Source organism: Eretmochelys imbricata, chromosome 17 (genome assembly GCF_965152235.1).
Source record: "Eretmochelys imbricata isolate rEreImb1 chromosome 17, rEreImb1.hap1, whole genome shotgun sequence".
NCBI classification, from domain to species: domain Eukaryota; kingdom Metazoa; phylum Chordata; order Testudines; family Cheloniidae; genus Eretmochelys; species Eretmochelys imbricata.
The window spans coordinates 4,584,611-4,610,901 of NC_135588.1; positions in this window are offsets into that span (position 1 = coordinate 4,584,611).

Consider the following 26,291-nt stretch of genomic DNA (forward strand, 5'->3'; position numbering starts at 1 on the left):
TCGTTAGGGCCTGGCCTGCCAAAGGGCTCTGCAAATGGTCTGTGCAGTGTTCTATTAAAAAGCACTTAGGGACATTTAGTCAATCAGACAGCTGCTCTGTGGCTGGTTAAATGCTCCTAGCCGTGTAATTTTGCAGGTGGGCTGTAGGACTTTCTACTCTATTACCGTTGTTCCATTTTGATAGTGGAATGGCTTTATCTGAAGGTTACACTGTGAGTCAGGGGAGAAGGAGCCCACTTAATTTTTATGGTAGCATAAATCTGATGCTGCCACTGTATTACTCCAATGTGATTTCAGGGCTTTATTGTGCCCAATCCTGGTCCCATGGCAGGGATCCCGTCTGTGGGATGATGTCCTCAGTCAGGGGCTGCGGAGCATCATTTAAAATGTGTGTGGGGGGGGGGGCATAGATTTGCCTTCTGACCCCAGACCCATGAGCTTCCATCCCCTCCAAATCTGAGTGCATGGCACTGCAATTCAGCACACAAGGTTGCGGTGCCTCTCAGGTTTGGCCTGGCCAAAAATTAGTTGGGCCATGGCCTGGGTGATCCCCCTGGCTCCACAGCCTATGACCTCAGTATTGCCAAACCCACATGTGAGGAATCAGGCCCCCAAAATCATGAGATTGAGATGAAAACTGAGATTTAAAAAAAATCCGTGTTGGGTTCTCTTTGCTTGCTGGCTTCTGAGCCTTTGGGGAGCTCTTGAGTCCCATTTTCCAGCTTTTCTCCTCAACCACGCGTCCTTAATAATTGAGGAGATGGAGCTAGAAAGCTGATACCTGACTGAAGGGGAGGCTTGCTCACTGCCTCAGGACCTGCGGGACCCAGCTTTAATCCATGCTGGGAAATGCCAGCCGGGAGTTTTGTCTCACCGAAAGGGCCTGACGAGCTTGACAGGATGAAAACAGCATCCCAGCCCGAGTTCTTCACCCTCCCCGTCTGATATGCTCTTCTCATTCCTCTGCCTTCCTGCTTCCCCTCAGCGCGCTCTGCCCTCCAGACCACTCTCTGAGACGTTGAGTCTGGGAATAGGTTTTCATCTCTGCTTAAACTGGTGTGAATCTGGAGTCACTCCTTGTCTGCAGAGCAGCAGCTGGATTCCTTGGACTCCTCAGCATGTCAGGTGTTGTCTGGGGTTCTGTGTTGGGTGTCCTGTCACTAACCGTATGGCCTGCACCCCATCCCTTTTTGTTCATTTATTTTTGTCTCCCATACATATTTCCTGTAGCCCTTCCCTCCTTCTAAGGCATGACCTTCCTTTGCTTACTTTGGGCTCCACCTATCAGCCCCAGGACTTAATAGGCTGTGTTCATACAGCTGTGACTAAGATCCAGGATCTGCCCTCTGCCCTTTCCCACTTGGCATGTGCTGACTGGTATCTTCCTGCAGCTGGAAACCAGCAGAACCTGTCCCGGGCTGCTTTATGTGAGTCTTCACTTGGGTGGCTGGGAGAGTCGCTGAGAACACGCACAGCTCTGGGAGCTCTGCTTGTGTAGGAACTGCTTCATCTGGGGCAGTGATTTTTCAGTCTGTGGTCCGCAGACCCTGGGGGTCATGTCTAAGATTTCCAAAGGGGTCTGCATGGTCATTTGAGATTTTGTAGGGGTCCTCAAAGGTGAAAAGGCTGAGAACCACTGGAGCATGCCCATTGCTTCCCATGAGCTGAACCCACCTGGTAGCTGTTGTGTACCTTAATATACTTAGTGGTGAGAATGGTAAGCAATCTAGGGAGATTTTGAAGGGATTTAGTAGCCCCGCCCTCAGGCGTTCACTAGGACCTGTGCTCCCAAGGCCACTCAGTCAATGGAAAATGTCCCTGTGAAGTGGGCATGGATGCAGAGGAGTTAGAGCCGTAGGCTGGGACTCAGCAGACCTTGGTTCAATTCCCTGCTCCACCCTAGGCTTCTTTGGTGACCTTAGCTGAGTCACTTAGTCTCTCTGGGCCTCAGCTCCCCATCTGTAAAATGGAGAAACTAGCCCTTGCCAGGGCAGTGGAGGATAAATGCATTAGAGCTGGAGGTGCTCAGATGTGATGTCAATAGGGGTCATGTAGGTACAGGGAGATGTGTATCTACCTCCCTCGGTTGGGGAATTAGGGCAGGAGGCTTCCATTCCCCAGCAACCGCCTGTTGTACAAGCTCCCTCCAAAGCATACCCCACATTCTGTGCCACCGTCGTCCGACCGCTTCTGTCCAGTTCCTGGGCTTTGGTCAGCTCCTTGAGTGCTCCCTTGAGCTAGGATTCACAGATGATGATTTACATAGCATTGTACATTGAGCGTAACACGCGGAGGAATGTGCTGAACCCTCCGGTCCAGCTTTTCTTTATGGCTTGATAGAATGTGTCTTTCTGCGGTACCGGGGGGTTAGCACTGCATAGACAGGTTGAACGCTCAGTGGTTGGTTCGGATTTATCCTATGGGAGGGCCTAGGAACCCCTCTCTGTGCTGGGCACTGTGTACGTGAATAATGGAGGAGACAGTCCCTGGCCCAGAGAACAGACGCTCGGCAGGCAGGAGGCACCAGAGAACCAAAGCAGGCAAATGGAGAGGGGAGTAGCAGGATATGGTAACTAGCAGAGTTTAGCAGGAGTCCAGCTGGCCGCTTGCCTAGATGCTGCCACGCTGTCGTGATTTGTGTCCTTATTAGCTTTCAGTGCCACTGTGCACAGAACAGATAGGAAGAGGGAGGTTCTTCCTACCCTGTACAAACACCCAGGCAGGGTTGCTCCAGCTCTGGGAGCATGTCTATTCCCTCTGCCTAGCCGTGACTGTGTTTGAGTAGGGAGTGGACATCACCGCTCGAGCTTCAATACCCAGTAGGCCATGGGCAGCACTCTGACTGGAGCCATATTGTGTGACAATGTGTCATGTGTCCCTGGTAGCAAAAGGTCTCAGAGTTCAGCAGTTTCCATAAAGAGTGGGGTTGGGAGGGTCTGTGCAGCACCATTTGGAAGAGAGAGGTGCCTTGTTTTGTGGAAACTCCTGGAGCTGCCACATCACTCCTGATACCCATTTGAGCCCTTCAGTGAATGGCAGGTAGCTGGTCTGATTTTCAGTTGTGAAGCAAGTGCCGACCTGCTGTGGGTGTCGTTGTGAGCCAGACCTCTGGTTGGGAGGAGAGGTAAAGCTCCACCAGGGACAGCTGGAGGCAATATGCCAGCAGAGGTCAGGACTGGGCATAATGTCTCCAGGAATGCACCTCTCCTCCAGCCCGCCATGCCCCCCCACAACCCCATGACTACTGCCCCATGGCTGCTATGCAATGGTGGATGCTAGGGTTAGCCACAGCCCGTACCTAGTCAGCCATGGACCAGGTCCCCACTGGAGCCTACAGCATTGCTGGCTTTGCTAGTCTGTCTCCTCCAGTAGCCAGACACAGTGGAAGGAAGGGGTACACAGGCACTGTTTCCCCTCTTATGTACCCCAGCCAGGATTGGGGCCTCTGTCTGTACCATGCACAGCATGACACTGTTGGACTCGACAGGGGCTGGATATAGGTGTGTTGGTGGCTTTCCATACATGTGAGTAAGGGAAATGGGTGCGTGTACGGGCAATCCGATCTCGTGCTTCAGGGCAGTAACCTTCACAGTGGGCTGGATTCTGCTCAGTCTCACAGGAGTCACTACACCATTGACGTGCCTGGAGCAGGGTTGCTACAGCAGCACTGCATTTCGCTTATGCTTAAGGATACTGTCGTTCTGCCTGATGCCCACCCTGGACATAGAGTACCAGTCTCCATTGTCCTGCTCTGCTTAACTGCTGGTAACCAGCTGAAAAAGACAAGAGCCCTTGTTTATTCCACCCTTATTGTGTCCTGATGCTAGCTATTGCATCGGTGGGCATGGGCAAGGCGAGAAGTAGGAAGGGGTAGCGGTCCGTGGGCTTGATCACTCTTGGCAGACGCTCCGTCACATCCTGAATTCTAGCTCCAGGCAAGCAGCACGCTTGGGAGTGGTGGTCGTGGAACCCCCATCCCTAGGACTAGGCATCCCATGCCTTCTGGTCATGGTGTCGCCTTCTGATCCCTTCCCTCAGATGACTCTTCCAAACCATTCTCCGCCGTAGTACCTGTGCTGAGAGCCTGAAAACGGTTACTTACCTCTATCTGCATTGGGGATACATGGGTTCTCCTCTTTCTTCCTTTGGAGATCATATGCTGCCAATTTTCTTCCCCGTTCTGCACTGCCTTCTCTGATTCTTCAGCATGCTGTGCCTGCAGTACCAAACACTAACTTCTATCCAGAAAGTCTATAAGGTGGATAGAAAGCTGGCTAGATTGTCTGGCTCAACGGGTAGTGATCAACGGCTCAATGTCTGGTTGGCAGCCGGTATCAAGTGGAGTGCCCCAGGGGTCTGACATGGGGTCAGTTTTGTTCAACACTTCATTAATGATCTGGATGATGGGATGGATTGCACCCTGAGCAAATTCGTGGATGACACTAATCTGGGGGGAGAGGTAGATACACTGGAGGGTACGGATAGGGTCCAGAGTGACCTAGACAAGCTGGAGGATTAGGCTAAAATAAATCTGATGAGGCTCAATGAAGACAAGTGCAGAGTCTTGCAGTTAGGACGGAAGAATCCCATGCACTGCTACAGGCTAGGGACCGACTGGCTAAGCGGTAGTTCTGCAGAAAAGGACCTAGGGATTACAGTGGATGAGAAGCTGGATATGAGTCAACAGTGTGTCAGTTGCCAAGAAGGCTAACTGCATATTGGGCTGCATTAGTAGGCGCATTGCCAGCAGATCGAGGGAAGTGATTATTCCCCTCTATTTGGCACTGGTGAGGCCACATCTGGAGTATTGCATCCAGTTTTGGGCCCTCCACCACAGAAAGGATGTGGACAAATTGGAGAGAGTCCAGCGGAGGGCAATGAAAACTATTAGGGGGCTGGGGCTCATGACTTATGAGGAGAGGCTGAAGGAACTGGACTCGTTTAGTCTGCAGAAGAGAAGAGTCAGGGGGGATTTGATAGAAGCCTTCAACTACCTGAAGGGGGGGTTCCAAAGAGGATGGAGCTCGGCTGTTCTCAGTGGTGGCAGATGATAGAACAAGAAGCAATGGTCTCAAGTTGCAGTGGGGGAGGTCTAGGTTGGATTTGGGGCGGGGGGAAAACTATTTCACTAGGAGGATGGTGAAGCGCTGGAATGGGTCACCCAGGGAGGTGGTGGAATCTCCATCCTTAGAGGTTTTTAAGGCCCGGCTTGACAAAGCCCTGGCTGGGATGATTTAGTTGGTGTTGATCCCGCTTTGAGCGGGGGGTTTGGATCAGATGACCTCCTGACGTCTCTTACAACCCTAATCTTCTATGATTCTAAGGCTAGCTCTTCTGGAGTCCATGCACTATGAGGTCCTGGGGTTGATTGTCCATCCATAAAAGAGAACTGTCTGAGTGGGGACAAAGCTCTCTTTGTTGAAACTGAGAGCTGCTCTGTGCTGGGAACTTACATTGTCATAGCTGCATCTCTCGGGGTGTGACAAATCCTCACTCCTGGGAGATGGGGCTATGCCAACCTAACCCCCGGCATAGACAGCACTAAGGCAACAGAAGAATTCTTCTGTAAACCTAGCTACCACCTCTTGGGCTTAGGTGGTCCACCTCCCCCTATCAGTGTAGGTCGTCTCCACACTGAAGGCTGTAGCATCACAGCTGTGCCGCTGTAATGGTTTAAGTGAAGCCATAGCTTGAGGTTTGGTCTTTCATTAGTGACTCTCACCAACTAGCCATTAGTGTTTTGTTTTGTTTAAAATTAAACATTTCTTGCAGATTCTTAGAGTTATTTGAGTTGTGCATGTTGAATTTTTTTTTTTCCCCCTTGAGTGAACACTAGCACCAAACCAAGCAGTGAAGGAAACCAAGCCCACAGCTCTGTTGCAATGCTGCCTGCCAATGCCAGTAATAAATAGCCAGATGAATGTTCAGGGTTGCCCTGTGGTGAGGGGTGCCCCTACCTACCGAGGGCATCCGTATTCCAGAGGTGGGTGCTCACATCTGCATGGACTCGTCTAAACACCCTCTTGATATCCGTGTAACCTCCAGGCTTGGCAACTCGGTGGGAGTTTGCATTGCTGCTTTTGGTGCCTCATGTGTTCTGTAGGATTTTTTGCCCACCCCAAGCTCATTCCACCAGCTTTCAGGTCCACTAAGGTACTAGCCACCTGTGAGGACGGGATCTGGATCAGAACTTACCCCAGCTTGAGGTAGGTTTGGGCCTGCTCTGGCTCACAAATAATAAAGGAGAAGAACTTGCTACTTTTTTCTTTTTTTGAATAGAAAATGCATCATGGTGGCTGTTACGCTAAGCCCCATTGCTTAGCAGAGCAGCCGCCACAGTCTCTGGAAATAGCTTATTCCCTAATATCTCCACCTGCCGCTTGTTCTAAGAGCCTGTTTAGACGCAGCCACCAGGTGACTTGCATTCTCATTCACCTCCTCTTGAACTCGCTGGCCAACTGAATTCCCTGTTCTGCCCCTGATGGTATGTCTACACTACGGAATAAGGTCGAATTTATAGAAGTCGGTTTTTTAGAAATCAGTTTTATACATTCAAGTGTGTGTGTCCCCACAGAAAATGCTCTAAGTGCATTAAGTGCATTAACTCGGTGGAGTGCTTCCACAGTACCGAGGCTAGAGTCGACTTCCGGAGCATTGCACTATGGATAGCTATCCCACAGTTCCCGCAGTCTCCGCTGCCCATTGGAATTCTGGGTTGAGATCCCAATGCCTGATGGGGCTAAAACATTGTTGCGGGTGGTTCTGGGTACATATCGTCAGACCCCCCTTCCTTTCCTCCCTCCCTCCGTGAAAGCAAGGGCAGACAATCGTTTCGCGCCTTTTTTCCTGAGTTACCTGTGCAGACGCCATACCACGGCAAGCATGGAGCCCACTCAGGTAACCGTCACCCTATGTCTCCTGGGAGCTGGCAGACGCGGTACGGCATTGCTACACAGTAGCAGCAACCCCTTGCCTTGTGGCAGCAGACGGTACAATACGACTGGTAGCCGTCATCGTCATGTCCGAGGTGCTCCTGGCCACGTTGGCTGGGAGTGCCTGGACAGACATGGGCGCAGGGACTAAATTTGGAGTGACTTGACCAGGTCATTCTCTTTAGTCCTGCAGTCAGTCCTATTGAACCATCTTATGGAAAGCAGGCAGGCGATACGGATTGCTAGCAGTCGTACTGTACCATCTTCTGCTGAGCAGCCATGAGATGTGGATGGCATGCAGTCCTTCTGCACCGTCTGCTGCCAGCCAAAGATGTAAAAGATAGATGGAGTGGATCAAAACAAGAAATAGACCAGATTTGTTTTGTATTCATTTGCTTCCCCCCCTCCCCCGTCTAGGGGACTTATTCCTCTAGGTCACGCTGCAGTCACTCACAGAGAAGGTGCAGCGAGGTAAATCTAGCCATGTATCAATCAGAGGCCAGGCTAACCTCCTCGTTCCAATAAGAACAATAACTTAGGTGCACCATTTCTTATTGGAACCCTCCGTGAAGTCCTGCCTGAAATACTCCTTGATGTAAAGCCACCCCCTTTGTTGATTTTAGCTCCCTGAAGCCAACCCTGTCAGCTGTGTCGTCAGGCGCCCCTCCCTCCGTCAGAGCAATGGCAGACAATCATTCCGCGCCTTTTTTCTGTGCGGACGCCATACCAAGGCAAGCACGGAGGCCGCTCAGCTCACTTTGGCAATTAGGAGCACTTTAAATACCACACGCATTATCCAGCAGTATATATAGCACCAGAACCTGGCAAAGCGATACCAGGCGAGGAGGCGACGTCAGTGCGGTCACGTGAGTGATCAGGACATGGACACAGATTTCTCTGAAAGCATGGGCCCTGCCAATGCATGCATCATGGTGCTAATGGGGCAGGTTCATGCTGTGGACCGCCGATTCTGGGCTCAGGAAACAAGCACAGACTGGTGGGACCGCATAGTGTTGCAGGTCTGGGACGATTCCCAGTGGCTGTGAAACTTTCGCATGCGTAAGGGCACTTTCATGGAACTTTGTGACTTGCTTTCCCCTGCCCTGAGGCGCATGAATACCAAGATGAGAGCAACCCTCACAGTTGAGAAGCGAGTGGCGATAGCCCTGTGGAAGCTTGCAACGCCAGACAGCTACCAGTCAGTTGGGAATCAATTTGGAGTGGGCAAATCTAAGGTTGGGGCTGCTGTGATGCAAGTAGCCCACGCAATCAAAGATCTGCTGATATCAAGGGTAGTGACCCTGGGAAAACTGCAGGTCATGGTGGATGGCTTTGCTGCAATGGGATTCCCTAACTGTGGTGGGGCCATAGACGGAACCCATATCCCTATTTTGGCACTGGAGCACTAAGCCAGCGAGTACATAAACCGCAAAGGGTACTTTTCAATAGTGCTGCAAGGTCTGGTGGATCACAAGGGACGTTTCACCAACATCAACATGGGATGGCCGGGAAAGGTACATGACGCTCGCATCTTCAGGAACTCTGGTCTGTTTCAAAAGCTGCAGGAAGGGACTTTATTCCCAGACCAGAAAATAACTGTTGGGGATGTTGAAATGTCTACAGTTATCCTTGGGGACCCAGCCTACCCCTTAATGCCATGGCTCATGAAGCTGTACACAGGCAGCCTGGACAGTAGTCAGGAGCTGTTCAACTACAGGCTGAGCAAGTGCAGAATGGTGGTAGAATGTGCATTTGGACGTTTAAAGGCACGCTGGCGCAGTTTACTGACTCGCTTAGACCTCAGTGAAACCAATATTCCCACTGTTATTACTGCTTGCTGTGAGCTCCACAATATCTGTGAGAGTAAGGGGGAGACATTTATGGCGGGGTGGGAGGTTGAGGCAAATCGCCTGGCTGCTGGTTACGTGCAGCCAGACACCAGGGTGGTTAGAAGAGCACAGGAGGGCGCAGTACGCATCAGAGAAGCTTTGAAAACCAGTTTCATGACTGGCCAGGCTACGGTGTGAAAGTTCTGTTTGTTTCTCCTTGATGAAACCCCCCGCCCCTTGGTTCACTCTACTTCCCTGTAAGCTAATCACCCTCCCCTCTTCCCTTCAGTCACCGCTTGCAGAGGCAATAAAGTCATTGTTGCTTCACATTCATGCATTCGTTATTCATTCATCACACAAATAGGGGGATGACTACCAAGGTAGCCCAGGAGGGGTGGTGGAGGAGGGAAGGAAAATGCCACACAGCACTTTAAGCACAGCACTTTAAAAGTTTACAACTTTAAAATTTATTGAATGACAGCCTTCTTTTTTTTGGGCAATCCTCTGTGGTGGAGTGGCTGGTTGGCCGGAGGCCCCCCCACCGCGTTCTTGGGCGTCTGGGTGTGGAGGCTATGGAACTTGGGGAGGAGGGTGGTTGGTTACACAGGGGCTGTAGTGGCAGTCTGTGCTCCAGCTGCCTTTGCTGCAGCTCAACCATACACTGGAGCATGCTGGTTTGGTCCTCCAGCAGCCTCAGCATTGAATCCTGCCTCCTCTCATCACGCTGCCGCCACATTTGAGCTTCAGCCCTCTCTCCAGCCCGCCACCCCTCCTCCCGGTCATTTTGTGCTTTCCTGCACTCTGACATTATTTGCCTCCACGCATTCGTCTGTGCTCTGTCAGTGTGGGAGGACAGCATGAACTCGGAGAACACTTCATCGCGAGTGCGTTTTTTTTTTTTTTTTCTTTCTAAGCTTCACTAGCCTCTGGGAAGGAGAAGATCCTGTGATCCTTGAAACACATGCAGCTGGTGGAGGAAAAAAAAGGGACAGCGGTATTTAAAAAGACACATTTTATAAAACAGTGGCTACACTCTTTCAGGGTAAACCTTGCTGTTAACATAGCACATGTGCTTTCGTTACAAGGTCGCATTTTGCCTCCCCCCACCGCATGGCTACCCCCTCAACCTTCCCCCCTCCCCGTGGCTAACAGCGGGGAACATTTCTGTTTAGCCACAGGCAAACAGCCCAGCAGGAATGGGCTCCTCTGAGTGTCCCCTGAAGAAAAGCACTCTATTTCACCAGGTGACCATGAATTATATCTCACTCTCCTGAGGATAACACAGAGAGATAAAGAACGGATGTTGTTTGAACGCCAGCAAACATACACTGCAATGCTTTGTTGTACAATGATTCCCGAGTACGTGTTACTGGCCTGGAGTGGTAAAGTGTCCTACCATGAAGGACGCAATAAGGCTCCCTCCCCAGAAACCTTTTGCAAAGGCTTTGGGAGTACATCCAGGAGAACCGCGAATGCCAGGGCAAAGTAATCCTTTCACATGCTTGCTTTTAAACTATGTATAGTATTTTAAAAGGTACACTCACCGGAGGTCCCTTCTCCGCCTGCCGGGTCCAGGAGGCAGCCTTGGGTGGGTTCGGGGGGTACTGGCTCCAGGTCCAGGGTGAGAAACAGTTCCTGGCTGTCGGGAAAACTGGTTTCTCCGCTTGCTTGCTGTGAGCTATCTACAACCGCCTCCTCATCATCATCTTCCTCGTCCCCAAAACCTGCTTCCGTATTGCCTCCATCTCCATTGAAGGAGTCAAACAACACGGCTGGGGTAGTGGTGGCTGAACCCCCTAAAATGGCATGCAGCTCATCATAGAAGCAGCATGTTTGGGGCTCTGACCCGGAGCGGCCGTTCACCTCTCTGGTTTTCTGGTAGGCTTGACTCAGCTCCTTCAGTTTCACGCGGCACTGCTTCGGGTCCCTGTTATGGTCTCTGTCCTTCATGCCCTGGGAGTTTTTGACAAAGGTTTTGGCATTTCGAAAACTGGAACAGAGTTCTGATAGCACGGATTCCTCTCCCCAAACAGCGCTCAGATCCCATACCTCCCGTTTGGTCCATGCTGGAGCTCTTTTGCGATTCTGGGACTCCGTCACCTCTGCTGATGAGCTCTGCATGGTCACCTGCAGCTTGCCACGCTGGCCAAACAGGAAATGAGATTCAAAAGTTCGCGGTTCTTTTCCTGTCTACCTGGCCAGTGCATCTGAGTTGAGAGTGCTGTCCAGAGCAGTCGCAATGGAGCACTCTGGGATAGCTCCTGGAGGCCAATACCGTCGAATTGTGTCCACAGTACCCCAAATTCGAGCCGGCAAGGCTGATTTAAGCGCTAATCCACTTGTCAGTGGTGGAGTAAGGAAATCAATTTTAAGAGCCCTTTAAGTCGAAATAAAGGGCTTCATCGTGTGGACGGGTGCAGGTTTACATCGATTTAATGCTGCTAAATTCGACCTAAAGTCCTAGTGTAGACCAGGGCTGAGCTATCTGGTTCACTGGCAGCAAGGCAGATGTGCCCTGTTTTGTTAATAGCAGCCAGGTGGCAGCCGGAGCACTGGTTTACTTTGCCAGCCCAGTTCCCTTCCCCTGTAAATCTCTGTTCTGACAGGGGTGCAGGGGATGAAGGGCTGCACATGTGTACACCAACGGGAGCAAAGAGCAATGACCCTCACCCTCCTGTGTCACTTTTGCAGTCTAGGAGCTTTCAGATTGCCATCTGCCTGAGCTCGGTTACAATAACACTGTATAGCTTAGCCCACCCTAGCCCACAGTGTGAGCAAGACCCACAAGCAACTATCAAGGTTAACCCTTTCATGTCCAGGGATTCCCTGAATGCAGGAAGGATGGTCGAGTGGTTAGGGTACTGACCTGGGACTTGAGGCCTGGGTTAAATTCCCTGATGTACCACAAAATGTTTGTGTCCTTGGGCAAGTCATTTAATCTCTCTGTGCTTCCATTCCCTATTGGAACAATGAGGGGCTTGGCTGCTACAGTAGTGACTTATACCCAAGATAGACATAGTGTGCCTTTAGCACTAACAGCTAGTGCACTAGCCCACAAAGCCCAGCAGTGAAATGATCTAACAGCCTAAGGCTTTATGGACCCTCCAGTCCCTAGCACCTTAAGGTGCCACGCAGTGCTAAAGCCCACCAATTTAGGGCACAAAGCACTGTCCTGCAACTGGGATTGCCTTAAATTGCTTACTTCTGTTCTACTCCTAACAAAGGTTTGTTCTTTGGCCCTCCCTGTGTAATGGTTCCTCTTGGGACCATCAGATCCAGCAGGTAACTGCTCCTTAGTTGAGTATTATCTTGCATACAGCAGAGTAACAAGCTGTTCTTCTGGGCCATCATCCCCATGCAAAGAAACCACTCCTAGATTAACTCTGTCCACCCTGGAGTATTGTTCCTAACTGAGTCATCCCTTCCCACTCCCGCCCCCCGCGTAATAGTTCCTAGTAAAGTTCTATCCACTCCTACTTGAGCCATCTCTTTCCCACCCCACTGCATCATTGCTACAAATGAGCCATGTCCCTCCATCTCCGCTCCATCCACAGCTTTCCTTGCAGCCCTGGCTGAATCAGGGCCTGTGACCTTGCCTGGCTTTGAAGAAGCATGAGGGTCCCTGCAGAATGCCTGTTTGGATTCCCGGTGGAAAAACTATGATAGAGATCATGACCCTCTAGCTCAACAGTAGTGGCCCAGGCAGTGGCATTTACAAGTGCTTGCGAAAAGCACATTCACCATTACTAGCCATGCCCTAATAGGAGAGCAGCTTTACCTAGTTAGTCCTGCTATGGCTGAGCTGGAATTAAAACCACTCAGGACTTTGCAGCCTGTAAAAAGGGATGGTAAGTGTGCAATGACAGGGAGATTAATCAGCCCTAGCTCAGCCTGTATTTCCGTAGCAATAATTCCTGGTGAGGAAAGGCAGGAATCATTGGGGAAATTTCCAAGCGCTCAGCAGAGGAGGCGGGGAAAAGGAGAATGAAAATGTCCCTGGATTTGGCTGCCTCCACGTGAGTGCTGCTCAGTCTTGGAACAGATGCAGCCAGATGCTGTAGTGCTGTGTAAGTGGAGAGGGGAGAAAGCAATCAGGGCCTCCCCTGCTTAGCAATCAGGGCCTTCCCCACTAGCCTATATATGCCCACGTCATTCCCACAGAAGTCGGTGGGAGTTTTGCTTGCTTAAACCTGCCAGATTGGGCACTTTGGATGGTGTCTCATCCAGTGGCTGCCCTCACTGGTGAGCGAAATTCACCCCTGCACAGAGGCCTATGCACCACCTAAGTACTTGTGTTGAGAATGAAGGGGTGTTTGAGCCTTGCGCTGCTCCCCTGCATGGTGGGTTTCATCCTACATGTAGCTATGCTGCACGTGGGGACTGGCACCTCCAGGAGCGTCCGCGCTGGCTTTGTCGGGTGAACTGACAGAATGGAACATCTCGGAGCCACGCTGAGCTAGCCTGAGCTGGGCAATCAGAGACCTGCCAACCCTGCGTATTCCTTGTGTATCCCATCAAGGGAAACAAGGGGAAGGTGCTTCCGAGACTACTGATTAGGTTCTGCCCTTACTCAGGCTGAGTAGTGATGGATAGGTCTGAGCTAACCCCAAGTGAAATCCCTGGAGTAGTTTGACTTGAATGGTGGTAATGTAGGTGGGCAAGGCAGGCAGGTTTGTGCCCCCAACAATGAAATGACTGAAGGGGAGTAAAGAGATGTGTAATGTCCCTTTTATCCTGGCACGCAGAGGGCTGGTCCGGGGCAATTTAGGATACTGACACTAGATGTCTGCTCAGGCCTGATTTTGAAGCCTAGGCCTGATTTTGAAGCCTAGCCCAGACCTGAACGCAAGCCGAGCCTAGCTGACCCGAACCCAACCCACGAGTGTCAAGTCATCTTCAGACCCAACCTGAACCGGACATGTCCCCTAGAACCTGTCAGTGCTGCTGTCTCATCCTTAGGGCTCAGCCTGGTGGGGGCTTCTCGCTCCCCATGCCCATTGCCCATCTCTGTCGGCATTCTCCTTTTTTTGTTTTGAGAGAGTGCAGCAAAAGGGGGATGGCCAACAGAAGCAGTACATGCAGCTGCTGCCACTGGGTTGACCCCCTGGGTAGGAGATGCTCGGAGACCATCTCGGCCTGCGTGGGTCAGGCTCTTTTCAGATCCAACCTGGCCTGAATGTGACACTTATAGTTGGGTCCCATCCAGTTCAGGATGGGTCTCGAGACTGTAACTGACAGCGTCCCACTCTGTCTGGTTAATGGCCCGTATGTTGGCCTGGCTGGGCATAAGTACAAGCTTTTAAAATTGCAGCCAGCCAGCCCAACATACAGGCCAGTCGCCATCCAGCTGGAGAAAACAGGGAAGGAGCTGCTGGATCCGCACTGGAGAGGCGATATGCTGCTGGGGCTGATGGTTTGTAGCAGACCATCCTGGCCGGTGACACAACGAGACCTGAGCTGCCTTCTTCGCTCCCAAACAAGTGGTTCTGGCTGGGTGTGTAGTCCTAGAGGCTGGCATGTGCCATGCTGGGCTAGTCGCATTGATAACAGGACTGTGTGGAAAAACTGCAGGGCTGTAGTTCTGCAGACAGCATGTCACCAAGCAGCTGTCAGAGGGCCAGGGATATGTGCAGCTTCTGCTCTCTCCTCTGAGCTCAGACACTGAGAAATGAACTCTTCTTCCTTGCAGGCTCCTGATGGCCCCCACGCCATGTGCGGGAATTGCACAATCTTCAGACTAAGGATGATGCATGTGATTGGCACGTCGACCCCCGGCTAGTCATGAAAACACTGGTCTCTGCTAACCATGTGGCAAACAGCTGTGGCTCATTCTCCTTGTTGTCCCTGGAGAGGTGCCACTGGTGGATGATCTTATCGGCCAACACACTCCTGCAAGTGAGCCCGTACATCCGTGGCTGGTACCCAGGCTACAAAACGCCGCAATTTCAGCTCTCCCTGGGTAACAGGTATGGAAAGTTCTTGGGGGTGGGGTGCGGCTCCTGAGTCTGAGTGGATATTGTACCATGTTGACTCACTGTGGTTGACACAAGATAACAGATCTAAATATATTGTAGATCTAATCGGAAATGGAATGGGCTCAGTGCCCAGCCAGCATCGCTTCTGAGGGTGACTCACTGAACCTGGGAGGTAGGATAACTGGAGCATGACTTTAGAGCAGGGTAGAGAATTTCTCACCACTGGCTAAAATCCTCCAGCTGAGAGGTTCTCAAGTCCTGATCTGTGGAGCAGGCAAGTCACATGGTGCTGGCTCATCATCCTTTCCAGCTGCTAAACTGCATTAAAAGAAACTACAAAACCATTAGCTATTTTCCCATGGAAGCAATCCTGTGGCTGGCTGCGTGATGATGGCCAATGGGAGGGGAGGTGGCTCAGAGCTTTTGTGAATGGGAGGGGAGGTAGGTATGAGATGACCTCTCTGAGATGTGATCTATGCTCTGAGTTAGTCAGAGACCCCTCCTCTGGCTCACCCCCCTTCTGGGATAGAAACTGCAGAGCTAGAAAAAATGGAGTTTGTCATTTAAACTTAAGGTGACTAGATGTCCTGATTTTATAGGGACAGTCCCGATATTCGGGGCTTTGTCTTAAATAGGTGCCTATTACCCCCATCCCGATTTTTCTCACTTGCCATCTGGTCACCCTGTTTAAAGTTACCCTTCCAGGTGGCTTGTCAATGACTGACTATGCAAGGCTGTGCTCTGAGGCAGGGGCTGGATTTGCAGTGCGGGAGGAGGTGGGCTTCTCCCGGGAGGGGAGCTGCCTATATTCTGGATGGAATTAAAGCTCTTAGTGTTGGCCTAACTGTTCTCCCATTGAAGTCCGTGATCAAATGCACATTCACTACACCAGGAGCAGAGTTAGACGCATGGTGAAAACCCTGCTCTTTGGGCAGGAGGGAGGTAAGATTGCTCCAGACACGGAGCATGTTCAATGGCAGCACTTACAGCTGCTCTAGTCCGCGTGGACTGGGAGAGTGGGGGCATAGAGATGCCCCTCCCTTCCCAGCTGTACCCTCACAGGACCTGGAACTCTGCCAGTAACACAGGCCAGCCTCCCTAGCCCATGCTTCAGGGGCTGTGCTGGGGGTAGGCTCACTCCAGTCTCCAGCTCCCTTGCCCAGGGCAGCTATAATAGTTGATGTAACAGAGTCAGGTAGTGAAACAGGTTTGGTAGTGAAACCCACTCCGTCCCTCCTCTTTAACCCCCTTGTGATATGAAAACAAGGGGACCATGAGCTTGTCCCAAGTTAATTTACATGTATGTTCATCCTGTGAAACTCATGGCCACATGATACTAGCAGATCAAACGGTTTTAAACAGGGAGATGAGATTTTAAGCTACTAATATGGCCTGTTCTTATGCAAGGTGTAAGTGTAATCTTGGAGGCAGAAGGTGATAGTGTGCCGGGGTCAGGAAGGAATTGAGCTAAGTGTCTAAGGTGAGGGTTTCACTTCATACTGAAGCATGCGGTACAGGCTACCACCAGAGTCAAGACCCCAGATGTGAGGGGCTAAGGATCCTATCCTGAAAGGCAAACCCTATGAAGGAAACCTCAGTCTGAATAATAATGTTTTGTCCTTATCCATTGATCTCAAAGCACTTTAGCAAGGAAGCCAGTTATCATGTTACATGTGGGGAAACTGAGGCACAGAGCACATGCACCCAGCAGGTAAGTGGGAGAGCCTGCACTGGAACTCTGCTCTCCTGACTCCGAGCCTGGAGCCCTAGCCATGGGCCTATACTGCCTCCCTTTTACAGTGCTTTGAAAAAAGCCAACTCACAGTGGGATTATTCCCAGCCACATGCTAACTTCATGTCCGGGGCAGGTTACGATGTCAACTCTCAAGCGCAGCTGCAGCTTGGTGTCTTTGCCATAGAATACAATGAAGAATCGCTCTAACTCCCTTTCCTCATTAAGTCTAGGATGGCTGCTCCTGCTCGTAGTCTTTCCTCTTTCCGTGCTGTCGGGCTCCACTCACCTTGGGCAAGGTCACTTCTTCAGGGCTTGCCTGTCTGCCTCTGACAGGAGCCATTTATCAGCGGGGTGTATTGGCAGCCTCTTGCCAGTAGATAGCAGTGAAGAGTGCAGAGCTGTTGGCCAAAGAAGGCAGGGAGGGGAAAAAGCCGAGGGCCAGCTCCCTGTGGTACATTTTCTATTCCTAGTGTTTATTTTCAGGCTAAGCAATGGGTCTTCCTCCTCCTGCTCCTTGGGGAGGACTCCCTCATCTATGGCCTAATGTAGTAGATCTTGCTGCCAGGAAGTTTCTGTTTACATTTTCTCTCCTCCTACTTACCGTCTCCAAAACCTACAACAGAGGGAGAAGTGTATCTCTGTCCTGCCATTCTCTCTAATCACGAGGGGCCAGATCCAAAGCTGGTATCAATCAATTTACACCAGCTGAGGAGCCAGATTAATGTATGAAAAGCATTCCAGATTTACACCACTGGATCTGGGAGCAGAATTTGGTCCCTTCTTCTTAGCAGCTCACAGGTTTTTAATATGGAGATACACCTATCTCATAGAGCTGGAAGGAGCCTTGAAAGGTCATCAAGTCCAGTCTCCTGTCTTCACAGGAGGACCAAGTACCATCCCTTATTTTTGCCCCAGATCCCTAAATGGCCCCCTCAAGGATTGAACTCACAACCCTGGGTTTAGCAGGCCAATGCTCAAACCACTGAGCTATCCCTCCCCCCGACAGTTCCTTGTGTCATGTCACTCCTCCCAACAGGGGACATGGGGCATGAAAATGGTATTTTCAGAGTGGTTTTGCATAAAAAAATCCAGTGTGAGGCATTCCCTTGCTGTGCACCCCAGCAGCTTCCAAACGGGAAGGGCTCACTCAAGCACAGCCAGGATTTGCCACCACTCAGCTAGTCGATGTGTGTTTACAGCTTCCTTGTGATGAAGGCAGCAGGACAATTACCCTCCTGCCTGGCAGGGCCTGGGGAGAAGTGGGTAGGGAAGCACTAAGGATGGAGGTGTGCAAACGTTTTCGAGGCAGTGACAGGCACATCTACAGTAATAAGTAGCAGTTAGCACGTAAGCAAAGTTTTGCTTGGATTGCTTTTGACAGGACGTCATTAGTCTGATGTATATGTGGCTGAGGAGTATTTATAATGTGCTCTCAATGCAGCCAAATTGCTCTTTAATTTGGTGAAACCAATAAGTTGTTTTTATGAATCCCCATAGCTCAGCATGTGGCATTTTCATACTACAGGAGCACTGATGGTCTTTTCTCTGCAGCTGTGTCTATGCCCTGAAAACTCAGTGAGGAGTGTGCAGGCCAGGAGTTTGTCTCCCTTGTAGTGTGTGTATTCTTAGCGCTTGTGTCTGCTAAGGGGGCTGATCCAAATCCAGGAGGAGATTCCCTTTGACTTCAATGGGCTTTGGATCAAGCCTGGAATTGGTGCTAATGTGGCATGGCTCAGCTCGGGTTTTTACTCTGGGTTTCCATACGTCCTACTAGCAAGCTGTACCACAATCATGGACACAGAAGGGTCTGATGGAAGCTGTGTCTCCTGCCAGGACTTTCTTGTGGCACCAACAGATTCTGCACACTTTAAGCATTTGTTTAAAAATGAAAATTGGACCAACACCTTCCAGAGTAGTCACTAGTTTGGGGTGCATCAGTTTTGGGGTGTCCAGCTTGAAACCAAGGGCCTGGTTTTTTTTAGAAAGTGCTGAGCACCTGCAGCTGCCATGGATGGAGTTGTGGGTGTTCAGCATCTCAGCAAATCAGAGCCAAGAGACAGACTTTTCAATTGCTGAAACCTCCCAGCTGGGGCCAGATTTTGCAAGGAGCTCTTCTGAAAATCTGGTCTAGTGGCTAGAGTGCTGATTGGCACCCAGGATACATTGGTTCTGTTCCTGGCTCTGCCATGGATCAGAGTGATCTTGGGCAAGGCGCTGCCCCTCTCTGTGCCTCAGTTTCCCTATCTGTAAAATGGGGATAATGACCTCCTTTGTAAAACACTTTGAAAAGTACTGATGAAAAGTGCAATATAAGAGCATGGTGGTGGTGTTGATTATTCTGGGGGAGGAGGCTCAATCCAGTAAAGCATTTAAACGTGCATTTACGTTCCATTAAAGCCAATGATGCTTGAAGTTAAGCATATGGTTAAGCGCTGTGGTGAATGGAGAGGCATGATGCCTTCATGGGAACTGGGCTTTTTGGGGAATCTGGTCCCAATTTGTGAAGCCAAGCTCTTGAAAATGTGGCCCAAGAGTCTAATGTTCAGATCTCCCAAAACATCAGGTTTCTAAAATCTGAGGCCATTATGGAAAGTATCAGCTTTCCTTTCCAGCCCTGCCAGAAGTGGTGGACACCCTTCTCAATGTGACCCGGTGCTGGTCAATTTGAGTCTGGAAACAAATAGAAAGAATTGATCTCAGAGGGATAAATTGACTTCATGCCCCCATTCAGCTCAATGGGTGTTGACTCTTGAAATCTAATGATGATCACATAAGGTCCTGGTCTTCCATGGCTGCAGGGCCAAGCCCTAAATGTCATTGTTAACTCTTTGGTTGCTGGACATCCAGCAATTCTGGACATTTGGCCATACCCACAATGCTATGCTATGTTTTATGGTACTACTGTATCACTTCCCAATCTGACCTCTGGGCCCTATACACCTGTATAAAGACCCTGCTCCTTCCAGAGCGCTGCTATTTATCTGACCCACACCCTGTGGGTGGTATTGATTCCAGAGTAAATGTGAGGTTTCTATCCCTCCTGCCAGCAAAAAAATGGAAAATGGTGCTGTCGTCATCCTGGAGTGAGAGCGAGAGGGGAAGGCTGGAGGATAAGAGGGAAATACAGGAAAAAACCTGCTCAGGGAAGTCAGCTGGATAATCTCACTGAATGCTGACTCGGGCTGGCTGATGCACTCAGAGCAGATGAAATTAGCCTAGCAGGAATTGATGCTATGCAGTACTCTCACCCCACCCTTGGACACATCAGGTTTACTCTGCAGTTTAGTTTACAGTTCCATAAGGAAAGGAGACACAGCAACTGAAAAGAGTGAAGCCAGCAGTTCTGGCCAGCAAAGCCATTGCTAAGGATCTAGGGTCAGGGTAGGGTATAACTGAGGGGGACACAATGAATTGAAATGGGAACAAGAGGATAGCTATTAGGAAAATATTTCTACCACTGAAGATCAATTATTAGACCATGGAACAGTCTTCACTGGAAGACATTTCTTGGGCCATTTAAAATTGGGCTGGACAAAGGGAACCATTGTGCATTGACTGAGAGCTGGATTAGCTGATGAGAGGCAGTGTGGTCCAGTGGGTAGCCACTGGAGTGGGAGCTGCCAGGAATCCGAGTTCTATGCTTGGCTTTGCCACTGACCTGCTAAGTGACCTAAGACTTCCCTCTCTGTGCTTCTTTTTCCCATTTCATCTGTCTTGTGAGTTTAGATTGTAAGCTGTGGGGCAGAGACTCTTCTACCTAGCGCAATGAACCCTCTGGATACAAATAATAAGGTGGGGAGGAATGCTCTCTCTCATTCTTTTTAGAGATATGCCTGAACAAAATCCCTCATCTGATCACGGTCTCTTCTGGTCTCTAAACTGATTTAGCTACCATCAGTGCTGTAGTGGATAGGAATAGGGTAATGTCCCTTTAAATAGTTACAGGTTTCAGAGTAACAGCCGTGTTAGTCTGTATTCGCAAAAAGAAAAGGAGTACTTGTGGCACCTTAGAGACTAACCAATTCATTTGAGCACGAGCTTTCGTGAGCTACAGCTCACTTCATCGGATGCATACCAATGCATAAACTGGCAGTTTATGCATCGGTATGCATCCGATGAAGTGAGCTGTAGCTCACGAAAGCTCGTGCTCAAATAAATTGGTTAGTCTCTAAGGTGCCACAAGTACTCCTTTTTTTTTTTTTTTTTAAATAGTTAGTGAGGCTTGGAGTATCTCTCGCTGTCTTCTACGTGTTAGAAACCTCCAGAATCCTGCCAGAGCAGCGGTGTGTACGTAACCAGCCTGACATGTTTGTGTATAGATAGGTAACATGGGTACTTGGGACCTGGTTGTGCCCTTGGGGTTCCTTCATGTTGTTTTTGTTGTGTAAAGAGCAAAAGATTCAACAGCTGCTCTCAGCAAACTTGGAGCCTTCCCAGACAGCTCCCTGGGCATCTTGGTATGAAGCTACTTTCACCAGGTACCATCTCGATGTCCTCTTTGCCATGAGCTTCCTCCAGCCTGCCCTCATGATCGATTTGTCTTGGCTTTAACCTTCTCTGTGACGAGCAATGCATGCAAGCCCATAAGAATCAAGGGCCAGCACACTCCCCTCCTCTGTACTGCAAACCAGTGAGGCAGTGTTTAATTAAGACTTCATTGCCATTTCTCCTGAGCTCTTCAGCACTGATAATTTGCATGTCATAATCCAGCCTGTCTCAGACTGAAATGGCTGGGCAACTAAAATCTTAACAAGGAAACTTCTTCCTGAAACACTCTCTCAGACCTTCAGCTGCAGCAAAGCTTCCAGATCTTGTCGTCCACACACATGTAATAGTGCCACTGATGTCAGTAACACACGCACACAGGCTGCAGCGTCACATACCACATGGCTGGAGCCTTTCCTCTGAAAACCTTCCTTCTGCCTCCCAGCCCTGTATACATGATAACCTGAGGCACCTTCTGACTATTGACAAATAAGCACTAAAATTCAATACATCCATCTCTTTCAAGCTCCCTTGCTGCATGCCTCCAGTCCGGAAAAGCAAGATAAGGATGTTTGTTGGCTTGTGGTAAAGGAACTCATTGAGAACTGAGATGGTATCTAGCCGGGAGGTGATGGAGCACCCACTGTCACTAGGGGAGCTAGGGCATACGTGGTTGCCTATTCACATACTAACTAAACCCACCCCACTTAGTTTTTGAGCAATGCTGTGATCATATGCTCGGAGGGGGGACTTGATTCAGGAGTTGGGCTTCATTGCAGAAGGATTTCTACGTGAAGGGGGAGGTATTAAACTGGCAGCATATGTGCTGAGTATTGCCAGCTCTGAGCATTCAAAAATCAGGAGTGGCTTAGAAATTAGTAGGTTTTACAGAATCTTTGGGTTCTTTATCATTGTCTTTTGGTTTTTGAGCCATGAGGGTAAAATTGGGTCACAGTTTCAAGCTTCTCTCTGTAATCAGGAGGGCTAAAAACTTAATTTTTAAATGGAGCTGAGATTCTCACGTAATCACTGGATTCCAGATGCTCCCACCTTAAGAAAAGTATCAAATATTGCGAGATTCGCAACAAAACTGCGAGAGTTGGCAACACTGCCATTAACCATATGGTCATAGTGAGTCACAGGCTAATCTGGGATCATCCCAAATTGCACTGAAAATGTAGAAACCAGCATGTCCTCTTGCTTTTTCCCATGTCCTTGCTGATGGATCTGGTGGTAGGAAAGCAGAAAAAAATCCTCCATCCATTCCCATGTTTATGAATCTTAAGCAGTGATAAAGAGAGCAAAGAGGGCTCTTTCTTGCAGCAGTTTGCATTTTGACTGGCTTTTCAAAAGGGTTTTGTTTGTGTCTGTTTTGCAAAGGCATGTGGGCTGTATTTTACCACAGTGTTCACAGCCAGTAATTACTGGTTAAATCTGGTCAAATGATGGTGTTTAGCTGGACTTGCTTGAGAATGGATAACCTTGTGTATTACTTGCACAGATTAACAGCGGAGGCCAGGATGTGCCATGTATACAATGCTGCTGAGGAGCCTGAATCTGCCCAGCCTGTAGTAAGCCTCTTGGGATGATTTAACCAAGTTTCCTACTTGCTCTTACTGCTTTATTTAGCAAATGCAATGAGTGTTTAACCAGGTAGGATATGTGCCGTGCATGTAAGGGGCTCCGTCAAGATACCATTGTAGTGGATGGCCGAACTCTCATTGACTTCAGAGGAAGTAGGTTCATTCCCAACAGCTGAGCATCCACTAGGAAGTAGTGCACCATAGTCAGTCATGGAGGAAGGTGCACAATGACTTTCAGCTCACCGCCCCCGCCCCTCCACACACACTGTAGTGAAGCTCACTAGAAGGAAAAAACAAATATGCCCATGTCTAACAGCAGGGCTGGATTAAGGCAGGATTAAGGCACCTAGTCACACCACAGCACCCAGGGTCTCACCCCACCTTTCCCCAGGAGTGGCAGGGGTCCCCTCCCCCACACAGGGCTAGTGGGGTGCCTTCCCCAAACCCTGCAATGGCAGGAGGGGTCCCCCTCCCCTTGTGAGTAGTGGGGCAACAGGTAGGGTGGATCTGATTGGGAGGGTGGGTCAGGCTCACTGCACTCTTCTCTTCTCTTCTGTCCAATTGAATCCTCTCTTGGGTTGGCACCTCCAGAGCAGTGGATCTTGGTGTTAGTGCCCTCTGCAATACGCTGTGAAGTTCACACATTTCAGAGATATTATTTCAGGCTCTCTGCGGACTCAGGCAGACAATATTGCAGCAGGTGTGCTTGGATCACATTTTCAAGATTTTTCTTTGCAACCACAAGAGCTAGACACTTTTAAGGAAAGATGAAATTCTAATGTTACCACCTGGCTCCAGGAGCCACTGGCCTAAAGTGCCTATGCCTTAATCCAGCCCTGGAAGTGGTTAGAGCAGGGGAGTGGGATATAGGACTTGCTAGGTTCTGTTCTCAAGTTCTGACAGTGACTCACTGCATGATCTTCGGCAAGTCATGTCACCAGTCTGTGCATCAGTTTTCCCAGATGTAAAATGAGGCAAATGCTACTTCCTTATCTCACAAGCGTGCAGTGAGCTCTCCTTGACAATTATGTTTCAATGTGCTTTTGAGGTCCTTGGATGGAATGTAAATTATTATTTGTAGTGATGCCTTATGGTAAACTTTAACATGGGATCAGTTTTGAGCAAATCATTCTAACCATGTGTGACCTTGACTAGCCCTGCCAAGCACAGCAGGAAGGTGGTTTCTTGGTGTGTATGGTTTTGTTTTTCACCAGAGAAGCGGATACCCAGAGCTTATGTCTAATGAAACCATAAATAAAGATCCCTTAGAAATGCTACTCTCATCTCCACTGTAAGTGGTAGGATCATTTGTAAATGCCATAACAAAGAAATTAGTGGACTAGATTCCACAATCAGTTTCACTGGTGTAAATCTGGAGTAACAGAGCAGAAATTGGCCCTACTTTTTGAATGAGAAGATTAGGTTGAAATTTGCCACAGAGATATTCTTCATTTAGGAAGCAGGCTTCAGATGAAGTTTGTTCCCTCTTTGGGGCAGGGATGGTCTCTTGGCTCTGTGTTTGTATAGAGCCTAGCACAGTAGGGGCTCCCGTGTGCTACAGCAATACAAATAAGAATAACAGCAGCCTTGTAAGGTATTTCCAATACTTTTCAGATGAGGAAGCTCAGCCCTGGTCTACACTAGGAGTTGAGGTCGAATTTAACAGCGTTAAATAGATTTAACCCTGCACCCGTCCACACGACAAAGCCTTTTTTTTCGACTTAAAGGGCTCTTAAAATTGATTTCCTTACTCCACCCCCAACAAGGGGATTAACGCTGAAATCGGCCTTGCTGGGTCGAATTTGGGGTACTGTGGACGCAATTAGATGGTATTGGCCTCTGGGAGCTATCCCAGAGTGCTCCATTGTGACTGCTCTGGACAGTACTCTCAACTCAGATGCACTGGCCAGGTAGACAGGAAAAGGCCCGCAAACTTTTGAATTTCAATTTCCTGTTTGGCCAGCGTGGCAAGCTGCAGGTGACCATGCAGAGCTCATCAGCAGAGGTGACCATGATGGAGTCCCAGAATCGCAAAAGAGCTCCAGCATGGACCGAACGGGAGGTACGGGATCTGATCGCTGTATGGGGAGAGGAATCCATGCTATCAGAACTCCGTTCCAGTTTTCGAAATGCCAAAACCTTTGTCAAAATCTCCCAGGGCATGAAGGACAGAGGCCATAACAGAGACCCGAAGCAGTGCCGCGTGAAACTTAAGGAGCTGAGTCAAGCCTACCAGAAAACCAGAGAGGCGAACGGCCACTCCGGGTCAGAGCGCAAAACGTGCTGCTTCTATGATGAGCTGCATGCCATTTTAGGGGGTTCAGCCACCACTACCCCAGCCGTGTAGTTTGACTCCTTCAATGGAGATGGAGGCAGCACGGAAGCAGGTTTTGGGGACGAGGAAGATGATGATGATAGCTCACAGCAAGCAAGCGGAGAAACCGGTTTTCCTGACAGCCAGGAACTGTTTCTCACCCTGGACCTGAAGCCAGTACCCCCCCGAACCCACCCAAGGCTTTCTCCTGGACCCGCCAGGTGGAGAAGGGACCTCTGGTGAGTGTACCTTTCAAAATACTATACATGGTTTAAAAGCAAGCATGTTTAATGATTAATTTGCCCTGGCATTCGTGGCTGTCCTGGATATACTCCCAAAGCCTTTGCAAAAGGTTTCTGGGGAGGGCAGCCTTATTCCATCCACCATGGTAGGACACTTTACCACTCCAGGCCAGCAGCGCGTACTCGGGAATCGTTGTAGAACAAAGCATTGCAGTGTATGTTTGCTGGCGTTCAAACAACATCCGTTCTTTATCTCTCTGTGATATCACTCTCCTGAGGATAACATTCATGGTCACCTGGTTGAAATAGGGGGCTTTTCTTAAGGGGACATTCAGAGGTGCCTGTTCCTGCTGGGCTGTTTGCCTGTGGCTGAACAGAAATGTTCCCCGCTGTTAGCCACGGGGCCGGGGGAGGGGCTAGCCACGCGCTGTGGGGAGGTAAAATGCAACTTTGGAACGAAAGCACATGTGCTATGTATGTAATGTTAACAGCAAGGTTTACTGTGAAAGAGTGTACCCATTGTTCTATAAAATGTGTCTTTTTAAATACCACTGTCCCTTTTTTTTTCTCCACCAGCTGCATGTGTTTCAAGGATCACAGGATCTTCTCCTTCCCAGAGGCTAGCGAAGATTAGAAGGCGAAAAAAACGCACTCGCGATGAAATGTTCTCTGAGCTCATGCTGTCCTCCCACACTGACAGAGCACAGACGAATGCGTGGAGGCAGACATTGTCAGAGTGCAGGAAAGCACAAAATGACCAGGAGGAGAGGTGGTGGGCTGAAGAGAGGGCTGAAGCTCAAATGTGGCGGCAGCGTGATGAGAGGAGGCAGGATTCAATGCTGAGGCTGCTGGAGGATCAAACTAATATGCTCCAGAGTATGGTTGAGCTGCAGGAAAGGCAGCAGGAGCACAGACCGTCGCTACAGCCCCTGTGTAGTCAACCGCCCTCCTCCCCAAGTTCCATAGCCTCCTCACCCAGATGCCCAAGAACGATTGCCCAAGCAACAGAAGGCTGGCATTCAATAAGTTTTAAACTTTTGAAGTGCTGTGTGGCCTTGTCCTTCCCTCCTCCACCCCCCCTCCTGGTGCTTCTCTCCTCCACCACCCCTCCTGGGCTACCTTGGTAGTTATCCCCCTATTTGTGTGATGAATTAATAAAGAATGCATGAATGTGAAGCAACAATGACTTTATTGCC